Genomic DNA, 19,996 nt, shown 5'->3' with positions numbered 1-19,996 from the left:
TTCCTTCCTTCCTTCCTTCCTTCCTTCCTTCCTTCCTTCCTTCCTTCTTTCCTTCCTTTCTTCCTTTCTTCCTTTCTGCCAGTAAGCTTTTTATTATCCATGTTTCTGTTAGAACACATCTGCATATAAAAGCAAACTTTAATGTCACAGTAGTAGCTGAAATTGTATCTAATGAAACTGTGGAAATCAGTCTGGTATGTTTGATAGAGCAGAGATAATGGCCATTCATACAGGAAAGAGCAATTGAAGAAAATATTCTATCTTCAATTCTTTTAATTTAGATATAATATCCAAAAGCTAAATGGGTTATATTCTAATGATTATACTTTTTTCCTTTTATTGAAAACAGATTGTTTGCTCACATAATATATTCTGGTTATGCTTTCTCCTCCCTCTACTCCTCTCAGTTCCTCCCCACCTCCCCTCCCATCTAGATCCACTCTCTTCCTGTCTCTCATTAGAAAAAAGACGTCTAAGGGATACAATAAAAGATACAACCAACACATTGTAATTGGACAAAAACAAACAAACAGAAGGAGGTGATCCCAAGAAAAGGCACAAGAAACAGAGTTGCACTCATTCCTACAGTCAGGAATCCTACAAAACAAAACAAAACAACAAAACACAAAACAAAACAAAACAAAACAAAAAACACAAAACAAAACAAAACAAAACACCACCAAACTGGAAGCCATAATATATACTCAGAGAACCTGCTGTAGATCCATACAGGCCTTGTGCATGCTACCTCGGTCTCTGAGAGTTCATATGTGCCTTAATCATGTTGATTTGGAGGGCGTTGCTTTCTAGGTGTTCTTTATCCCTTCTTGTTTTTACACTCTTTCTCCTCTTCTTCAGTGTTCCCTGAACCTCCAGAGGAAGAATTTAATTGAGATACTCCTTTTAGAGCTGAGTGTTTCAAGGTCTCTCACTTTCTGCATTATGTTGCTCTGTGGGTCTCTGAATTTGTTTTCATCTGCTTCAGGAGGATGCTTCTTTGATGATGGCTGAGCAAGACACTGATCTATGAGTACAGCACAATGTCATTTGGAGCCCTCCCCCTCCCTCCCTCCCTCCTTCCCTCCTTCCTTTCGTCCTAGAACATTAGTATTTGGTTTTCTCCTAGGTCTCTGGGTTATCTAGTCTCAGGTTCTTGTTCACCTAAGCAGTGTTGAATAATGAGTTCCATCTTGTGGAGTGGCCTTTAGTCAAGTCAGATATTAGTTGGTGACTCTCATAAGCTTTGGGCCACCATTGCATATCTTGCAGGTTTTGTCAATCTAAGGGTCTGTGGCCGTGTTGGTGTTTATGTTTCTCTTTTGGTAGCATGCAGAGTACCTTTCTGTACCAAAGACACTAGCACATAAGGTGAAAATGGAAACAACCCTATAAAATCCTATGTAGTCACCTGCTCCATTTCTCCATGTTTGATGATTATATAGCTGTTGTCTTCAGCAATGGGGCCTTGGTGGCAGTTTGTGGAGAGCATCCTATAGTCTTGATGACAGCATTTTTTAAGGATTTCCATTGGACCTCTTTGACCAACAGCTCAATTAGATATAACCCAGTCTCTATCCTGGAAGTTTCATTTGGTGACACGAGATGGCCAGTTAGGGCTCTGTTGTGCCCATAAATGGGCAATATCAGTTATATTGCATATAATGTATATATCAAGCTTCTACTGTATTTGGTTTGTATATTACTCTTCAGATGGCCCTTAATTTTGACTATCTCTTCCTGAATTCCCTCTCTTGTCCTCCTCTCTCTCCCCATTTCATCCTCTCATTCTAGACTCCCCATCCATTTATAACTATTGATATTTTCATTTCCTATTCAGATCTATCTGTTCACCGTAGTTCCCTATTCTCTACATTATACAATACATTGTGCAAATGCACTATATTTTCTTTTTTCAGACTTCTTTTGAGGGGCACTTAGGTTGTTTGCAAATTCTAGTGAATTGGAACAGCAGTGACCATTGATTGAAAAAGTGTCTTTGGTGGAATGAAGTGTTCTTTGGCTATGTGCACAAGAATGGTATGGCTGAACCTTGAGGTAGATTGAGTCCCATTTTCCCAAGGATCTGTCACACTGAGTTCCATAGTGGCTGTGTGAGTTTGCACTCCCACCAGCAATAGATAAGTGTGCCCTTTATTCCTTGACAGTATGAGCTGTCACTTGTTTTATTGATCTTAGCCATTCTGACAGGTGTAAGATGAAATCTCAAAGTAGTTTTGATTTGCATTTCCCTGATGGCTAAAATGTTGAACATAGAGTTTCTTAGCCATTTGGGTTTCCCTATTGAAAGCTATTTATTTATTTATTTATTTAGTTTTTTTAAATTTATTTTTAAATCAAATCGTGATTTTTACTTATTCACACAGGAGTTATAAACACAAAAAGGCAGGATTTGGGGAAGGGGATGACACCAGAGTGTGGGTGTTGAGAACTCTTTATTTAGACCTGTACCCATTTCTAAATTGGGTTGTTTTCTTGATATCTAGTTTTCGAGTTCTTTATATATTTTGGATATTAGCCCTCTATTGGATGTGGAGTTGGTAAAAATTTCCCACTCTGTAGGCTGCAGCTTTGTCTGAATGATGATGTCCTTTTGCAGTGCAGAAGCTTTTCAGTTTCATGAGGTCCCATTTATTAATTGCTAATCTCAGTACCTGTTCCAGTGGTGTTCTCTTCAGAAAGTTTTTTCCTGTGCCAGATCCTTCAAGGCTATTCCCCACTTTCTCTTCTCTCAGGTCCAGTTTATCTGGCTTTATGATGAAGTCTTTGATCCATTTGGAGTTGTGTTTTGTGCAGCGTGATAAGTATGGATCTATTTGCATCTATATGCAACTGTACAGTTTGATGTTAATCATTTGTTGAAGATGTTCTTTTTCCAGTGTATATTTCTGGCCTCTTTATAAAAATCAGGTGTTCTTTGTTGTGTGGACTTATGTCTGGGCCTTCAGTTCTGTACCATTGATCAATGTGTCTGTTTTTGTACCAATACCATGCATTTTTATTAATGTAACTCTGTAGTACATCTTGAAGTTGGATTTGGTGATGCCTTTTGCAGTTCTTCATCATTCAGGGTTGTTTTAACTGTCCAGAGTTTTCTTTAGGCAGTGCTCATTCTAAAGCTTCTGAGACATCTCAAAGAAGCGGGCTGCTTAAGCAGTAGAGCTGACTGCTGGAAAATCTTTTAGGGAAGAAAATGGAAAAGTGAAGTTTTCTAACAAAGCGAATAGAAGCTTCCAAAATTAGTTGGCTAAAGAATTCCACTTGCCAGGATGTGGAATTATGGCTGTTGTGATCATGGATACGCCTAGAATTAGGGACCGATTTACAGTCTGTTTGGTTAAGTAACAACAATCATGTTTTTGTGTGTGTTTGTATAGGGGGTGCAAGTGTGTGCATGTGTGCTTATGTGTGTGTATGTATGTTTAAACTATTGCATATTAATTATATGGGGGATGTTTGACTTTTTAATTTCTTACATACTTACATATTGTCAGCTTAGGAAGTTAATGACTGAGAAGGATGTATGTTTTGAGCAGACCAAGAGTAATGCTTGTAACATTAAAATTTCAAGTGCAGTAACTTGGCATTGTCTTTTTTAAAATTTATTTTCCACTTAATGGTGAAAAGATGGTGAACACATTGTCTGTTTCAGATAAAAACAGTAAAAATATTGGTATCAAAACAGCTCTGTCTGTCTGTCTATCCGTGAGTGATATGACCTGAGTGTTACAGAGTGTTTCAGGCTTTCGCTGCTTAACATCTGGTCTTTTTTGCTATTAACAGTTTAAGATTTCCTGATACTCATTTTAGGAATCATATTTTCTCATTTTGTACTTTGGGGTTTCCTTGGACTGTATACAAAAACTGGCAAATGATTCTTCAGCAATAGATACTGTTTACAAAATGCAGCTGTACTTTTTAAACAGTTAGAAAACTTATTTTTATTCAGATGCAGAAATTTTCAGTGGAGTTGTTAAAATGTTAAAATGTAAATGTGTTATTGGCCAGCAGTCTGCCACAGTAAAAGGTGAACTCTGCTTCATAATAGGTAGCACAAAGATACTTGAACCAAGAGGTGGATCGCAGAGGGCGTCTATGGAATACCTCAAGTCAGTTGGTTATAAGTTCAGATAGATGTTTCACTGAGTTAAACTAATCCACTTCCCATTTTGCTTGTGTTTTTTGAGTCCTGGTTCTAACGATTTTATGTCAAAAGAATCTTAATACTTAAAATTGTAAATTGAAAAATATCCCTTAGGGCATTAAGTATTATAGGACAAACAGTAGAAGTATGGATTTGTCAAAGGTCTTGGTATGTTTCAAAAAGGACAAATAAACATTGTTAATTGCTATCAGCGTTCAGTTCAACTAAGCAAGAACATGAGGTAGTAGCAAGAACAAAATGATTATCGTTTGTTAGGGAATAAACTAAAAACAATCTTGAGTACTGTTGTTGAGCAAGAAAATGTTATAGTTCCTTTTAGCAATATTTATCAAGGATTTGAGATTGCTGTATTTAATTCTTAGTATTTTGTTTAATTATTTTTGATATAAGTTGGCCTAGAGTTTACTATATGACCTTGAATTTCTAATCTGTCTGCCTGCACTTTTTTTGTGTGTTGGTATTACAGGTGTACTTCACCACATCCTGTTTATATGATGCTGGGAACTGAAGGAAGGGTCTTATCCATCTAAGCAAACATTGTACCAATTGGACTTAATCTTTAGCCCAAGGCTTCTTTAGCTTAGGAAATTTACCCTTGGACAGGTTACACTGAATGTAGTTAATGTTATAAAATAATTAACAGCAATTTAATGGTTCAGTAGTAGGAAAAAACTTAAATAATTTTATAGCCATGCTATAATTATTATACAATTTATAGTCATACATTTTTTGTTCCTCTTTTTTTTATGTTATGTTTCTCTAAAGTGGCTATCAGCCTGATTAGTCTATTGTGAATATAAAATGAAATTATTACATTCAAAAAGCTTAGGACATAGATAATTTTGTATTTACTACTTATTGTTGTCCACATTCTTAGTCTAAAAAAAGAGTAACAGCTAAAACAGATTAAAAATACCTGAGTCTGGGAACCTATCAGAAAGATCTCATGTCCTCCTGAATCCTGTAATCATTTCAAATGCTGCCCATGGCACTCTCCCCTCTGCCTTTCCCTCCCTCCTTTCCCTCCTCTCCTCTTTCCCATCTTTTCTAATATTCTACTTTAAGGATGGTAGAAAAATGGGAACAGAATAGGCATGAAGTAGCACTCTTTTTTTGCTCTGGAACCTGTTGCATCTGTTCCCTCCTCATGTGGTGTGTCTTACTTGGAGAAACAGTAGGCATGGATGATAATCCCAGGCAGATAATACTTCCCTCTGGGAGTTAGAATAGTGCTTGGGTAACAAGCCTAAGGGGCAAGTTACAGGATTAAATGGCATTTTATGATCACATAGTTTTAGAAAATAATTTCAGTGAATATCTTGACTGACATTTTACACTGCAGGTGTGAAATAGAACTGCATAGTCTAACCCATAGAATACTGTTTCTTTGGTAGATATTATCCTTTACAGAAAGGATAGTTCTGTAAGTTCAGAAAGTAAGACTATGAAAAAGGGAAAGAGTTAGACAAGATTATTTAGAAACTAAATAGCTTTTCTAGACTTAAATCCTTAGATTCTAAAAGAAAGGTTCTTCCTTATTATTAAATAAAATATGCTACCTAGAGATTATCCCCAAAGCACCATTGTGTGAAGAGATGATATTGCATGGGAATGCTTCCCATTGGTGGCTCAAGACAAGCTGAAGAGAAATAAAAATGCATGCAGGATTATTGGATGGATTTGCATATAAAATTTACTTAGCAAAAACTATATTGTAAGATATTTTTGAGTTTGAAAATTATGTATCATACAGTATATAAGTGTCTTTAATTTTCTTTTTACCTTTTTACAAGGCAAACTGGATCATTTGGATAGTATTTGGAACCAGAATTAATGGTACAGATTAATACAGAGAAATACAGAGAAAAAGTAGGCTTGGTGCCATTCTTGTTGAATATTAGAGGTAGTTTAAGAACTACCACATACTCGTGCTTGAATATACATTGAACCACCATACTTACTTGAATGAAACAAATAATGTAACTTCTAATTATTATTATTTCTCTCTCAGTTTGCTAATACAGAACAGTCATTGATACAAAATTTTAATGGGACTATAAATGTTTAGATGTGGCTCATTTTAACAAGGTCTTTCCTTTGTTTACAGAAATAACTTGTGGTTAGAGTTGATGTATAAGCATTTCTACTGTAATGCTGAACTTTTCAAATTTGGGGGAGGAACTGGCATTTATAAGTTGATCTTGGTTTCACACTGTTGTTCTTAATGGCCTCTTCCAGCTCTTGGAGTAAGTGGGGATTTATTGTCACACAGTCTGCTGAGGTTAAGGGCAGTGGGTCGTCTAAGGTTACAGTGCTGCTTAGCTTCAGGAATGATGCTCAAAACTAGATCTTCCATTTCTAAGTTTGCTGTTGCTTAGACTATATAATTTCTTTGATGGCGGTGATGATATATATTGCTGTGTGCTAGCAGCATTAATTGAATCTTTGTATCTCAATTGAGTCATCTTCACTTGAGATATAAAGGCATCAAAAAACATCTTTGTCTTTCCAAGTAAAACAGGTTTTTCTGTGTTTACAGAGAATTAGTTCTGTTATTGGGAAATAGTTTTTTTCATAGTTCTAGAATTTGTTATTTTTTAAGCAACATGAATTATGTAAGAATAACTCTGTTTTTAAGAGTTTGCTGTATTGCATATGACCTATGAAATTATCACTATTGTTCAGCTCTCATATCCTTTTTGACTAAAAAAATCCCACTTGTGTTTTTAAGACTCAGCTATAAGTTATTAGCTATTTAAGCAAAATCTTTCCTGGTATCCCCCTAAAACCTTTTCCTCCCATACAGCCTTTTCCTATGTTTTGTTTATACTTCAGATTCAACACTTACACATTCTAATTATTTGTTTACTAGTTGAACTATCTAGAGAATTAGAATCCCTCCCAAAGAAAGTATTATCTTTCTTACCTTGCTATTTTGAGCCCTTAATACAGAACCTGACATTTTGTGGTGTCTGATGACATTTTTTGTTCCTGAGTATTTTTTCACCTTTGTTATAATGCAGTAAGTTGGCTTGTTTTGGTCATGTTCTACTTAGGAATGAATATTTTCTTGTACTTGCTGATTCTTTTGATATCTTTATTGTCCATTTGCTTTAAGCATTTCTGTGTTGATTTTTACAAGTAGAAGGATGCTAGTGACATCTAGGTTTATATAAGTGTGGTTCATGTTTAAAAGAAAGTTATCTGAACATTTAAGATAGGGAAGGGGCTATGATGTCTCCAGATGTGGTGAAGAGTCTGACTACTCTGTCACTTGATTAGATGAGAATGTTGGTCAATATACTACTGTCTTTCACAGACTAGGAATTAACTAGTTTCTTGACTTGACCCAGTCCAGCATTCTCTTCCTCTGTCTTAATGATTATAGTTCCCTTTGCTTTAGTTTATTTGTGGCTCCGGTTTGTAACTTTCAAGTAGAAGCAAGCTTTTTAAATCAAATTTGGTCAAAATACTAAAAGTGATCATTAAATAATTTACTGAATAATCAAGCTAGTGTTCTAGTGGCAGAGTTAAGACATTCATTGGCTGTATAAAAACAGTTTTGTAATCTCTGCCTTCAAATAACTCAGAGCTCAGGAGAGGTAATAGAGGGACAAAAGGAAAAATTAGAACATTAAAAAGTAAAATTGTAGAAATATAAATGAAATTTTGTTTGGAGAAATCTTTACTCTGTGGGTTGATTTGTCAATTTTTTCTTGAGCCAGTAACTGTTCCCCAGAAATAAAGTCAAGAATAGAATAGCTCTCCAAACAAGAAAGTTTGCACAGAGCCCCTAATGCTAACTACAATTTATTTTTTTCTTGAAGAAATATTTCATCATTCTAGTACTAGGTTTTTGATTTTGCCAAGCTTGCTCATCGGAGGTAGCACTATTTCTTAGGGCCCAGTTTACTACATTATTCAGGAGCTTTATTTTTGTAGCCTGTCTCTGACAAACAGACTCAACCCAGTAGGAGATTTTATGTATGTTAACCAAGAAAGATTTTATACAAAAAAAATCAGTTCATATTGTTACAGAGTTGAAGTCCTAACTACGTATTTGGTGAACTTGAAATTAGAACAGCTGATGATGTACTTGTTTAAATCTAAAGACTTGAGAACCAGCAAAACTGACCGTGTTAGTTCTACATAAAGGCCAGAGATAGGTGCTTGTAAGGACCCCATAACCTAGCTCAAATACTTGGGAGTCAGCTAGTGAGAGGGCCAGACTCTTTGTTATATTTAGGCTTTTAACTCACTCATTAGTTACCTACGTTGGGGATCTGTACCCATGGTTCAGTCTAGTTGACAGATAAATGAATCCTCACAGGGGATGATTGTTTTTCCTATCTACTCTTTCCTCCTCCTCTTTTTGCATTGGTTGTTGAAAGGTATATTTTGTCATACTCTTTCAGAATAATTACATACTCTTGTACTTAACAAGAATTCAATAAATACTGGATAAACGATGTATAAAATAAAAGTATGATATAGTAGAAAAAGTAATGACTATAATTTTGAGTTTGTCATAATTCTGGGAAAATTAAAATGAATAGATAAAAATTAGCACATTTTATGCTCCCCCCCAGTTCCCTAGCAGCTGCATTCTACTTTCTCTCAAAGTGAATTTGACTATCTCATATTAAGAGGAAAGACATAATGTTTGTTATTTTGTGTCTGCCTTATTTCCTTTATCATAATGTCTCTAGTGAGTCAGACAGAGGTTGTGATCCCAACCAGTGTCTATTAGCAGTACAGATGAGATACTGTGGCTATATTTGTGTGTGTTGTGTCTGAGACTCATGATCTGCTCATTGTTCTAAAAGAGACAGAAATGGGCTGTAAGTAAGAAAAAGTAATTTCTATAGATTCTTTTGTTTTGTAAATATGATGTGTAATAGGTATATGGACCATAGTCATCTTTCTTTAAAATTATTTTTCTTCATTTTTCTCCCTCATAGAGATGCTTTTGATTGTATTATTTTGGAACTTCTCCATATAACCCATACTAGCCCTAACCTTTGTATTCATAGTATTCCTTTGTCTCTCTATGTTACAAAGCCTAAAATAATTAGAGTGACAAGGTAGTCCCAAAGGATGGGAGAGGGGAAGACTGAGCAAGAAAGCCATGATTCTCCTGAGTAGGCACAGAAGGAAGAGAGACCAGCAACCTTTTCAGGTTCATTATTTTTATCTTGTTACCTAAAACACTGTAGGGGTAACAGCAGTCAATTTCTCAAAGGTTGTTACACATAGTGATTTCAGTACTGTATTGAATATCCAACTCATCATTCTTCTGAACCAAAAGCCCTGCAATTCACTATGTGAGTTGGAAACTGATAGGGTACTTACATTCAACAGTCTATACTTTAAATTAAAAAAAAAAACAAGAAAAAACAATTAATTTAAAAAATTAAGTTTATTTTATAAGCTTCTAGAAAACATGGTTTATATACATTTTATAACACAATATTTGAAGATGGATCATTCTTTTAAAAAGTACATTTTAAAATTTATACACACACACACACACATGCACACACACGCACATGTGGCAGTGCACATATGAAAATCAGTTTTTGTGACAATTTACCAGCCTGAGTAGTCATAGACCTTGTAAATAGGTAGCCTTGGTGGATAATACCAACTTAGATAAGGACAAGCAAATCATAGGCAGAGCCATAGCGACCTGTCCCCTGAACCCTTACCCAGCCAATACCCTGTTCTGAAAAATATCTGTATTCCCCCTGAACACCCACAGTGTTCATCCCCTTCCCCACAGCCTGCCTTTCTGTGTTTATAACCCCTGTGTGAATGAGTATAAATTACAATTTGAAAATAAATAAATAAATTATATTAAAAAAAAAGAGAGAGAGAAAATCTGAAGAGAACTTTCAGAAGCCTGTGTTCTCTCTCCTTCCCCTCTTGGTCTGCAGCTAATTCCATTGGTAGGCCTTATATTTGTAAACTTGAAAAGACAAGTGTATCCTTATGAGTCATAGATCACAATTATCACAGAGTCACCTGTTACCTTTGGAGCAGAAAAATTTTCCTCTCAAAATGAATTAAAGGATGCTCATCAGTAAGAGGTAGGTGGCAGACTGAACATTTCAAGTTTTGATTGGAGGACATAATAAGCAAAGATATCCTTGCTGAGCCTTGTACTGAGCCATTTTAGGCATGATACATAGTAAATACTTGTTAACTGCCAACTTATAAAATAGTAGGTCAAGTTTTGAAGAGATAGCCATGATGGTGTGTTAACTCATGAGTACAGTTTTGGTTGAAATACATAGGACTGGAGTTAAGTTTTTTGTTTTTGTTGTTAGTACCTGCCCCTTCACTGATTGTGAAAGTAGAAGCAAGAACTTTGAACATTTGTGAAAAAAAATTAAACTTACACTATTGTACTTCAGAAATTAGAAATAATCTTTAAGTTCTCAGTTCATTTACTCTTTTCTGTAAGTTTATTTATTTTTTCTTAGCTGATTTGGTGAGATTACTATTTTGTCAACTATTTTTTTTCTATAAGAAAATCTTGTCCCCTTCTCCTCTCTTCAAGAACAATTTTTTTTCTTCAAATTGCAACCTTTCAGTTATTTACCCATCATCCTCATCATCCTCATCATCCTCATCTTCCTCCTCCTCATCATCCTCATCCTCGTCATCGCCATCATTGTTGTCATTGTCGTCTGTTACCAGACTGGCTTTGTACTCACAGAGATCTCCCTGCTACTGCCTCTTGAGTGCTGGGATTAAAGCTTGGCTGTACCATACCTGCCTTTATTTGTCCTTGTTTGTATTTGTCAGGATGAGTAGCTGTAAAGATTTTTTTCTTAATGAGAGTACTGATAAATAAATGTATAGAGGGTATGTTGAACAAATTTTAGTCAGGTTTGCTGAGTTTTTTCATTAAAAGAGAACATGTATGTAAACTGGAAATTACGCCTACTCTGATTACTGATGTTCACTCTGAAAGATAAATTAATGTATTTTAGTTAGTGCACGATGAATTGTCATTCAGAATGATATCTGAACCCAGTACATTGAAAATTATGCTACCAAACTATGAAATAAATTGAAAATGACCTACTTAGAAAATATTGAATATAGACATCTATCAGAGTAAAAATTAATGGGGCTTGAATCTATACAATGAATTATATACTTTACAGTGTTAACCTAATATCTCTTTATGTAGAAGGATAAAAGCTTATGGGAATAAAGTGTAATAATCAGCCTTATTGTACTTGTGAGATGGTATTAGTTGCTAAAGAGGGACCCTGTAAGTGTATCCTGTTTTGAAAAAAGGCCAGAATTCTTACAAAAGCTTTTCTTTATTATCAATACACAGATACTATATATGAGTAAGTTATTATTCAGTTACATAATCTTTCTATTGGATTTAGTTATTTGGGATGGATTACTATATTATAGATTATCTAGCTCTTATGTTCCTACTTACTTTTCTGTGGCCCTCAACTATCAGTTTAATAGTGGTCTATTGGGTGGGAGTATATGTATTCATTTTCAGTAAGACCTCAAGTTTATATATATTTACATAAATATAAAAATATGTGCACATACTTATAAAATGTACATATTATTACAGACACTTACTGAATAATTACTGTATAGATTGGTAGAAATTGTAAATATGTGATTACATTATAATCTCTGATGTGGAGTTTATAATACTGTAGGATTGACAGATATAGGCAATGGAATATGTAAATTACTTGACAGAAATTAACCCAAATAGGCATGTCCTAATTTTTTCTGTTGTGACATGACATTGTCATTCACAAACTTCATGCTCAAGAATTCTGCAATCAAAGTTAAAAAGTTACCCCCAAAATCTCATTTGTTTTAAGCAAGCTTCTAATTTTGTGTTGGGCCACATTAATAGCCATCCTGGGTACATATGACCCCTTGGGCTGCAGGTTGTGGATGAGATAGCTCCTCATAATGAAGAAAGATCTCTTCGAAGGGAGTTAAGAAAAGCCTTTGCGAGTATGAGGACTTTGAAGACTAGATACAAAGAATAAGATATTTCAGTAATTTCATATTGAAATGATAATTTGGGAATTTAGATTTTTAAATTTTAAAAATGAATTTAACTTCACTTGTTTTCTTTTATTTATTTATTTTCTCTCAATGAGGTTGATAGAAAATTTAAATAGATGCATGAGAGTTAAATTTGTGACATGTTAGATTTTTATTGGATACCATTTGTTTGGAGAGGAAATAAATGAACTATTTTGAAAATAAATGAACTATTTCAAATATAGGAACATATTCTTGATTGCTGTATTTCTATATATACTTACATACATGACTGTACACATGTATACAAGGTTTTTATGTTGTCCAAGCCATTCATATTTTGGGTTTTCCTGTTATGTGTCTGTAAACCTCATCCTAACTAATGGCATTGACTTAATAGCACAATTTAAAACCCACATGTCACAAGGGAAAAGCTTGTTCTCCTTGCTCTGGTAAAAATTGTCTAAATAATTCATGGAAATCAATATAGCAACAAATTAAAATGCGTTTTATTGTCAGCAGATACTGTGGTGGGCAAATTGTAAATGTTGATTGAAAGCAATTGGTAGAATTAAGTTAGGAGGGTTTTTTTTTTTCAGTGAGATGGCAGGTTTTTTTTCAACATATATTCTTTATGCTGTCAGAATGTGTTTCTTAATGAAATAATGAAAAAAAACCTGCTGTTTTTTCAGCTACTGTAAAAAGTTTTATGTGAATTTTCATAGATGTCCATGTATTTGCTGTTATCACAACCAGAAGTCAAGAAAAAGCTTCTAAGTTTACCTGGAAAACAGAACATTTTTATGAAGATTTATTTGGCTGCCAAAAAATAACCTACTTTGCATTAGATTATCTTATGTCTGTATTGCTCTAATACCTCCTCCATCCTTTTCCATCCTTCTGTTTGGTCCTTTCTTCTTCCTCATATCTTTATTCTTGTGTGCATTAATCTGTGCTCTCAAAAACATTGTCCACTGCTGTCACCTTGAGTACAGTTTTAATGTGTGCTTTTTTTTACTTCAGTACTATTCTGTCTTCTTAAAAATCTGCTGTAATATCCCAGGAAGTGGAAACCTCTTTTCTTTTGTGAAACAGTACTATTACTACTACCACTACAACTACTATGACTACCACCATGACTACTAAATTTCTGTTAAGCTCATATTAAGAGCCACTGTGCTAAATTGTCTACATGTTAGCTTTAAGTTTGCTAGTGTTTTATAGGTGAGACAACTGAGGATAAAAGAACTAGTCTTCTCCCCTTTTTAGATTTTATACAGAGGGCAGCATTCACTATGTTTGCTGCTTTAAAATTAAATACGTATGTACACATGCATGTTTTTTATATATATATATATATCATATAGATATGAATATATATATATATATGGGATAGGGTTAGGGTTAGAATATACATACATACATACATACATACATACATAGTTATATATAGTTAAATTATGTGTATGTGTATTTTGTCTGTATGTATGTGCCTGGTGCCCACTGAGATCAAAAGAAGGTATCAGTTCCATTGGGATTAGAGCTACAGAAGATTGTGATCTTTCTGGGCACTAGGAATTGAATCTGGGTTCTTTACAAGAGCAACAAGTACTCTTAACTGCCAATCCAACACTCCAGTTCTGTACTGCTTTTAAATTAAAAAAAAAAATCTTTAGAATTTGATTTGTTTGATGTTTCAAATTCTAAGTGTGGAACTGTAGACTACTGTAGTATCTCTCTAAAGCAACAATCAGTATATTAAAATTTTGGTTTTTTAAGCCCTCAAGAATCTGTCTGTATACCCTGGTGCAAAATCATTCAATGTCTACTTTTAGTTTATAAGCACCAAGGTCAGTAACATGATATATATGGCATGCATGATATTAATTGTTTCTCATAAGTTCTGCATATTTTAGCTGTATTAAACATCTGCTCTTACTTTCTAGGGTTGAGTGTGTTTGAATCTCCTTGGGGTGTACATGTTCTTTAGTTCTGTTCACAACACTCCCCCCTCAACACTTTGGTCCTGTTCAAGGTGTGTGTCTGCTTTGTTTCTGCACGTTGAGAGTGCTTTTCATAATAAGTACAAAATTGAAGTTATTTCTAGGCAGGTGTGGGTTGCTTTGAAGAGAATTTGCAAACTCTTATTTGTATTGAGCCAACTGTATTTTGGATGAAGTGAAGCAGAATGAAGCAAGGTTGTGAAGGAAAAAATCGAGAACGTTTAGATTACTGGGCTTATTTATAGGTAAATTCTTGATTCCAGAAAGACCAAGTTAGTACTAAAGAGGAGTTAAGCCCAGGCACAACACTGTGATGTGCAGCATCTGAGTGCTAAGGCGAGTTGGTCCTCCTTACCCATCTTGCATAGGATACTGTCAGTGTAATTTGGATAACTGTCTCCTCCTGCCCCCTTGAGCTGGTAATTCATGCTTTCGTCTTCCATTAACATGGTAGAGTATATCAGCAGATTCTTAGGTGTCTCTGTTTGTCACTCCCCACCCCCTTTTCCTCCTCAGTACAGGGTTTCTCTGAGTAGCCTTGGCTGTCCTGGATCTTGCTCTGTAGACAAGAGTGGCCTTGAATTCCAGTGAGACTAATGTGTATATTAAAAAAAAAAACCAACTAGATCATGCTAGGACTTTTTGATATGACTAATCTAAATTTAGAATTGAGCTCCTGGTTCTGCCTTTTCTCTTTGCTTATGACCTTGATTGGATGTACTGCAACATCATAGAGAGTTACGTTAGGAGGACTGAGGACAGATTTGAAGATGGAGGAGCTCCATGCAGTTGGCTTGAGAGGAACAATTGGATTTTGCTGAGTAGACTGAGTGGAGTAAAGGCATTCTAAAGAAGGAAATTGCATTCACAGTGCATTCAACCACAGGTTGAACATCTTTAATCTGAAAATTTGAAAGAAATGTGTCCTACTTAAAACTTAAGAACATACGTAGTTTTTGAATTAGGGATGTTCAACTCCTAAATCTTTGTAAATATTACAAAATAACAATTGCAAACAACAAAACAAACAAACGAACTAAAATCTATTAAATGAAATTCCCTCTAAAACCTGACTCATTTCTGGGTTCAGGTTTTACTTGTACTGTCCTTTTGTAAGTGTTTTGTCTCTCAGCAAATCCTAATCTATACTTTAGATCTGAGTTTAAATTTTCACTCTCCTATAGATTTTTTCTTAAAGGAGACAGTTTTGTGTTGACTTCTTGATCTTGCATTTGCTGCTATTAGCTCCTTTAAAACAAGCAGCTGATGTACCTAACTCTCTTGTATTAAGATTTACAAATCACTATGTAAATAGTTTTGAGTCAAAGTATTTTTGTGTCCTGGTTTTCTATAAATAATTTGGCCTTCCTAGTTTGACTAATTTGAATTCCAGTCCTGGCTCAGTCTTTACTTTGCCTTATGCCCTTGAGCCAAATATTACACCTCTCTAACTAAGCCTTTTTTTTCTCTCACTCTCTTTGTAGATCTACGATATAAATATGAATGTTTGTGTCCATCCATCCGTTTTTCCGTACATACATACTTTTCATTCATTTGAAAACATTAAAAGAAAGATGCTACTTTCCTTTTTTCCTCTCTCAAATGGAAACTGTGTATATGAGAGATATAGAGTGTCTCTTTAACAGTTTCTGTACAGAATGCGCATGTAGTGCAATGCTATTCAAAATGTGGTTCTCATAAGGTTTGAATATTCATGAGGTGTTTGTTGTCCTAAAGGAGATAGGAAGATTGGGTCAGAATTCAAGTCAGTTGTATGACTAAGCATACTGTGTTTCAGTGAGGGCACTCAGCCCCACCTCTCAAGACTTTGGTGATGTAGGAGGTAGTATGGTGACTTTACTGCAGCCTTCTCATTGTATAGCACTCCAAGTAGCATACATTTAGAGTATTCTTTGGATGGAATGTAAAAATATCTTTATTTTATTTGTTATTATTTTCCTTTTGATTGTAATATTTGAAAAGTTTGCTGTCCTTAGTAATATGATAGCTTTGGATCTGCATCCTAATCTGCTAATTCATTGGTAAGTCATCGCATTCTAGACCTTATTTTATTTTTGCTTGAGTGGAAATGAAGTTGGGTTAGGTGACAGTTGTTGTCTTTGTAGACTTTAATATGATAATCATCTGATTTTGAAAATAGCATTTAAAAAAAACTTTTCATTGGTTCTATGTACTCTACATCATGTACCCCAATTCTACTCCCCCTTCCTCTACTTGCACCTGCCCTCCACCCTTGCAACCTCCTTCCACCAACAGTGAATAAAAAGTTGTTGTGGAAGCTGCCATGTGTCACAGTGTGTCCCACAGCGTACCATTTTTGTTCATACTTCTTTGCTTGCAAATGTTCATTGCAGTGAGTCATTGGTCTGGTATAGGACTCTGGCTTCTGGTACTCTGTCAATTCTGGAACCTCACTGAGACTCCTGGATATCCTGTTGTTGCCTTGTGTCATGGAGATCCTGTACTTTTGAATCTGTGGGATCGGCCCCTTTATACACTCTAGGAGTTCATCAATGGGGTAGATATTGGGGTGGATCAATTCAAAACCCTGGATCTGAGCCTGAGAGGTATCTGAGTAGGTCAGCCTACTGGCTCTTCCTCTCTCACAGTCTCTGGGCTGGCTCACCATCAGGCCCTGTAACCAGGACCAGCTCTACCTTGCTGCCCAGGTGAGGTACCAAGCCTGCTTTCTTGAGTGCTGTAGCAGGTGAAGGGCAGGGTAAGCTCTCCTGTTCTTATAACCCTATGCTTGGGCCAGCTTTTCCACCTGCCATCAGTGGCAAGGGGTGTGGATAGGGAAGACATCTCTCCCTTACCCAGTCTGCTGCACAGCAGACAGATTGTTGGGCCAGCTCTCCCATGCTCACACACTCCGGGCTGGCTCACTCACTCCCCTCACCATCAGAGTCCGCTCTAACAAGTCAGGTTCAGGGCCTGTTCTCCTGAGTGCTGAAGTTGGTGAAGGGAAGAGCCAGCTCCTCTGCTCTCATGACAGTTAGGGCCAGCTCTCCTGCTTGCTGCAGATGGTGAGGGCAAAAGGGAAGGAAGGGGATTTATCTCTCACTGATGTGCTCACTGACGCCACTGCACAGTAGATCTATAGAAGGGCTGGTTCTCCCACACACAGGCCCTCAGAGTCAGCTTACCAGCAAGCCCCACACCTATAGCTGGCTATACTGTGCTGCCCAGGTGAGGGGGTGGGACAGCTCTTCCTTGCTGATGACCAGCTCTCATGCCTGCCATAGGTGGAAAGGGGTGAGAAGGGTGGTGCAGTCAAAGGTGGGACCAGCTTTCTCACACTCATGCCCACCTGCAAGCCCCACATCTATGTTTAGCTCTACTTTTCTGCCCAGACAAGGTACAGAGCGTGCTCATTGGGGTGTTATAGTTGATGAGGAACAGATGCCATCTGTCCTGCTCTTATGACCCTGGGACTAGGTCTTCTGCCTGTTGCAGGTGGTGGGTAGTAAACGGGAGGAGGCCATCCCTCCCTCATCTATACTACTACATGTTAGATGAATGGTCGAGTCAACGCTTCCATTTCCATAGCCTCTGGACAGACTCACTTGCAACTCCTGCAATGTGTGGAGCCTGATCTCCAGGGTACTGCAGTGGGCTAGAGGTGGGGTCAGGTCTCTTGCTTTCATGTCCCCAGAGCGAGCTCTCCCAGGATGCTCAAGTGTGGGGTGGAGCTAGTTCTGCACAACCTTCAGCCATTGACATGACATGGCAGCCCAGATCAGGGACATCTGACTGGTATTTGTAGTAAAAGACCACTGTTATTGCAAGGTTAGGGACCCAGGCATAGCCCACATTGGCAGCACACAACAGGACCCTACCTTGGTTCCAGGTGGCATAACTGGTTACTCACATCATGCTGTTTCTCACTACCCTTGAGTCTCCAGAGTCTTATGCCTCTCTTTATTGTGCCCACATCCTTCTGCTTCTCTTTCCCTTCCATTTCTCCACCACTTAACTTGCTCATCTTTGTGGTACCTGAGGTCTCTGAGTGTTTGGAGTCTTCTCAGGAGTGGCCTCAGGAGTGCTGTGCTTCCCTTATGCCTTAAGGTGCAACAGGGATCATCACAGGCATAGTCTGTGTTGGAATCCTAAAGTTGATACAAACCATATGAACACTGATCTTAGACAGGGATGGTTTATCGAACACACACTTAAAGACTGATCCAAAAGCTCAGGCTCAAGAGCTCAAAGCTCTGTGCTGGACATTTCTCAGGGCCAGCTTATAAAGCCTAAAACCAAGAGGAAAAAAAAACAAAACCAAAACAAAAACTCACATGCAGGTACTGGAAGTGTTGGCTAGTGTTCAGCTCTGACTCAAACCGTTTTAGACATGATAGTTCATATTGACATTTAATTTGATGGGTCCTACGTGAAGCTTATAGTTTTGGAATTTCTTAAGATTAGGAAACCTTATAACATAGAGGACATAACAGGGATTATGTTTGTGGTCAGCATGACCCTGCTCTGAGTTATTTTTCTGTGTCAGTGACTAGTAGGCATATTACAGCAACAGTATGAAACAGCTGATAGAAATGTAAGGTTGTTTTGTTAGACTATTGTTTGACTATATTGTACATAAGCCATTTATTGAAAATGCGATGGTTCATATAACCATTTCTGTTGTGTATATAGATTTTTAATGTTAGAGAAAAGGACAATCTTAGACAGAAAGGGGGATATGAAGTGGAAACTTAAGGGTTCTTTGGAAAGTTGATTGAATGGTGTTTTGCTGGTGCAAACAAGTGAAGAAACGTTTCGTTAAAGTGGACACAGGTGAAAGGCTAAAGCAGACTTGTGAAGGAACGTCTCGCTGAAGCACAGAGAGGGTGGTCTGCTAAAGCAGGTGTGCGATAGAACACGTGATAAAAGATTCTTTGCTAAGGACAGGTATGTATTCGTCCACCTTATGTTGTGTAGTTAAGCTGCTTTTGTTGGGATGCCATATAGAGAAACACACCAAAACACTTCTGGTGGTGTGCTACAGTTTGTTGTTGCTTCCAAGGACTTCCAAGGCTGATTGGATGCATGTGCTGAGGCAAGACACATGCTGAGAAGCAAGAGCCATGCTGAAGCAAGACAGGAGCTGAGGCAAGGCACGAGGAGGACATGTGATGTTTGGACGGTATAAATAGGACTCCACCTAGCAACAGAGATAGAACTTGGCTTGCTGGCAGAGCTAACAGTGTAACACTTGTGGGTCTCATGTCTTTTCTGATCTTCGCCCCCCCTGAAAGAGGCACAGCTCAAAACTCCTGGTGTTCCTGTTGATCTCTCCTGCAGACTTGAGCCGAGGCTGAGGCCTGGCTGTCTCTGCTAGGTCTTGATACTGTTGTTGGTAACCTGACACTACCTAACTGGACTGCTGTTGTATCTGTGAGGTGTTTGCAAGTGGATCGAGCTGCCACTGCCTGCTGTCCTGTGAACTGAACTGCTGATTTCCAGACAACACAGACGGGAGTTGCTCCAAAGAACCTTTCCAAACAGGTCCACTTCCCCATGTCCTTTGTTTTCTCACTACCCCTGGTGGATGGTGGATTACAAGGAATGTTAAAGAGTTTAAGAACCATCATTAAAAATTGGATTTGAAAAAAATTAAAGTTACAACAAACAGAGCAATTCAGTCAGAGGCTGAGAGAAAAGCCAGGTTGACTCAGTCAGTTTGGAGAGGAGTTTGAACCAGAACAGCTGACCTGAGCCAGCCAGCCAGAGCTCTGAAAGAACT

The 19,996-nt window shown here is 37.1% G+C and overlaps 1 protein-coding gene across 1 annotated transcript in view; it reads left to right on the top strand.

The window, feature by feature from the left end:
• Positions 1–19,996, top strand: part of Nbea (neurobeachin) — a 513,393-nt gene that overhangs the window by 7,058 nt on the left and 486,339 nt on the right. The gene's annotated exons all lie outside the window — the stretch shown is intronic.

This window comes from Grammomys surdaster, unplaced genomic scaffold (genome assembly GCF_004785775.1).
Source record: "Grammomys surdaster isolate TR1022 unplaced genomic scaffold, NIH_TR_1.0 139, whole genome shotgun sequence".
Lineage (NCBI taxonomy): Eukaryota > Metazoa > Chordata > Mammalia > Rodentia > Muridae > Grammomys > Grammomys surdaster.
This window is presented reverse-complemented; position numbering and strand designations above follow the sequence as displayed.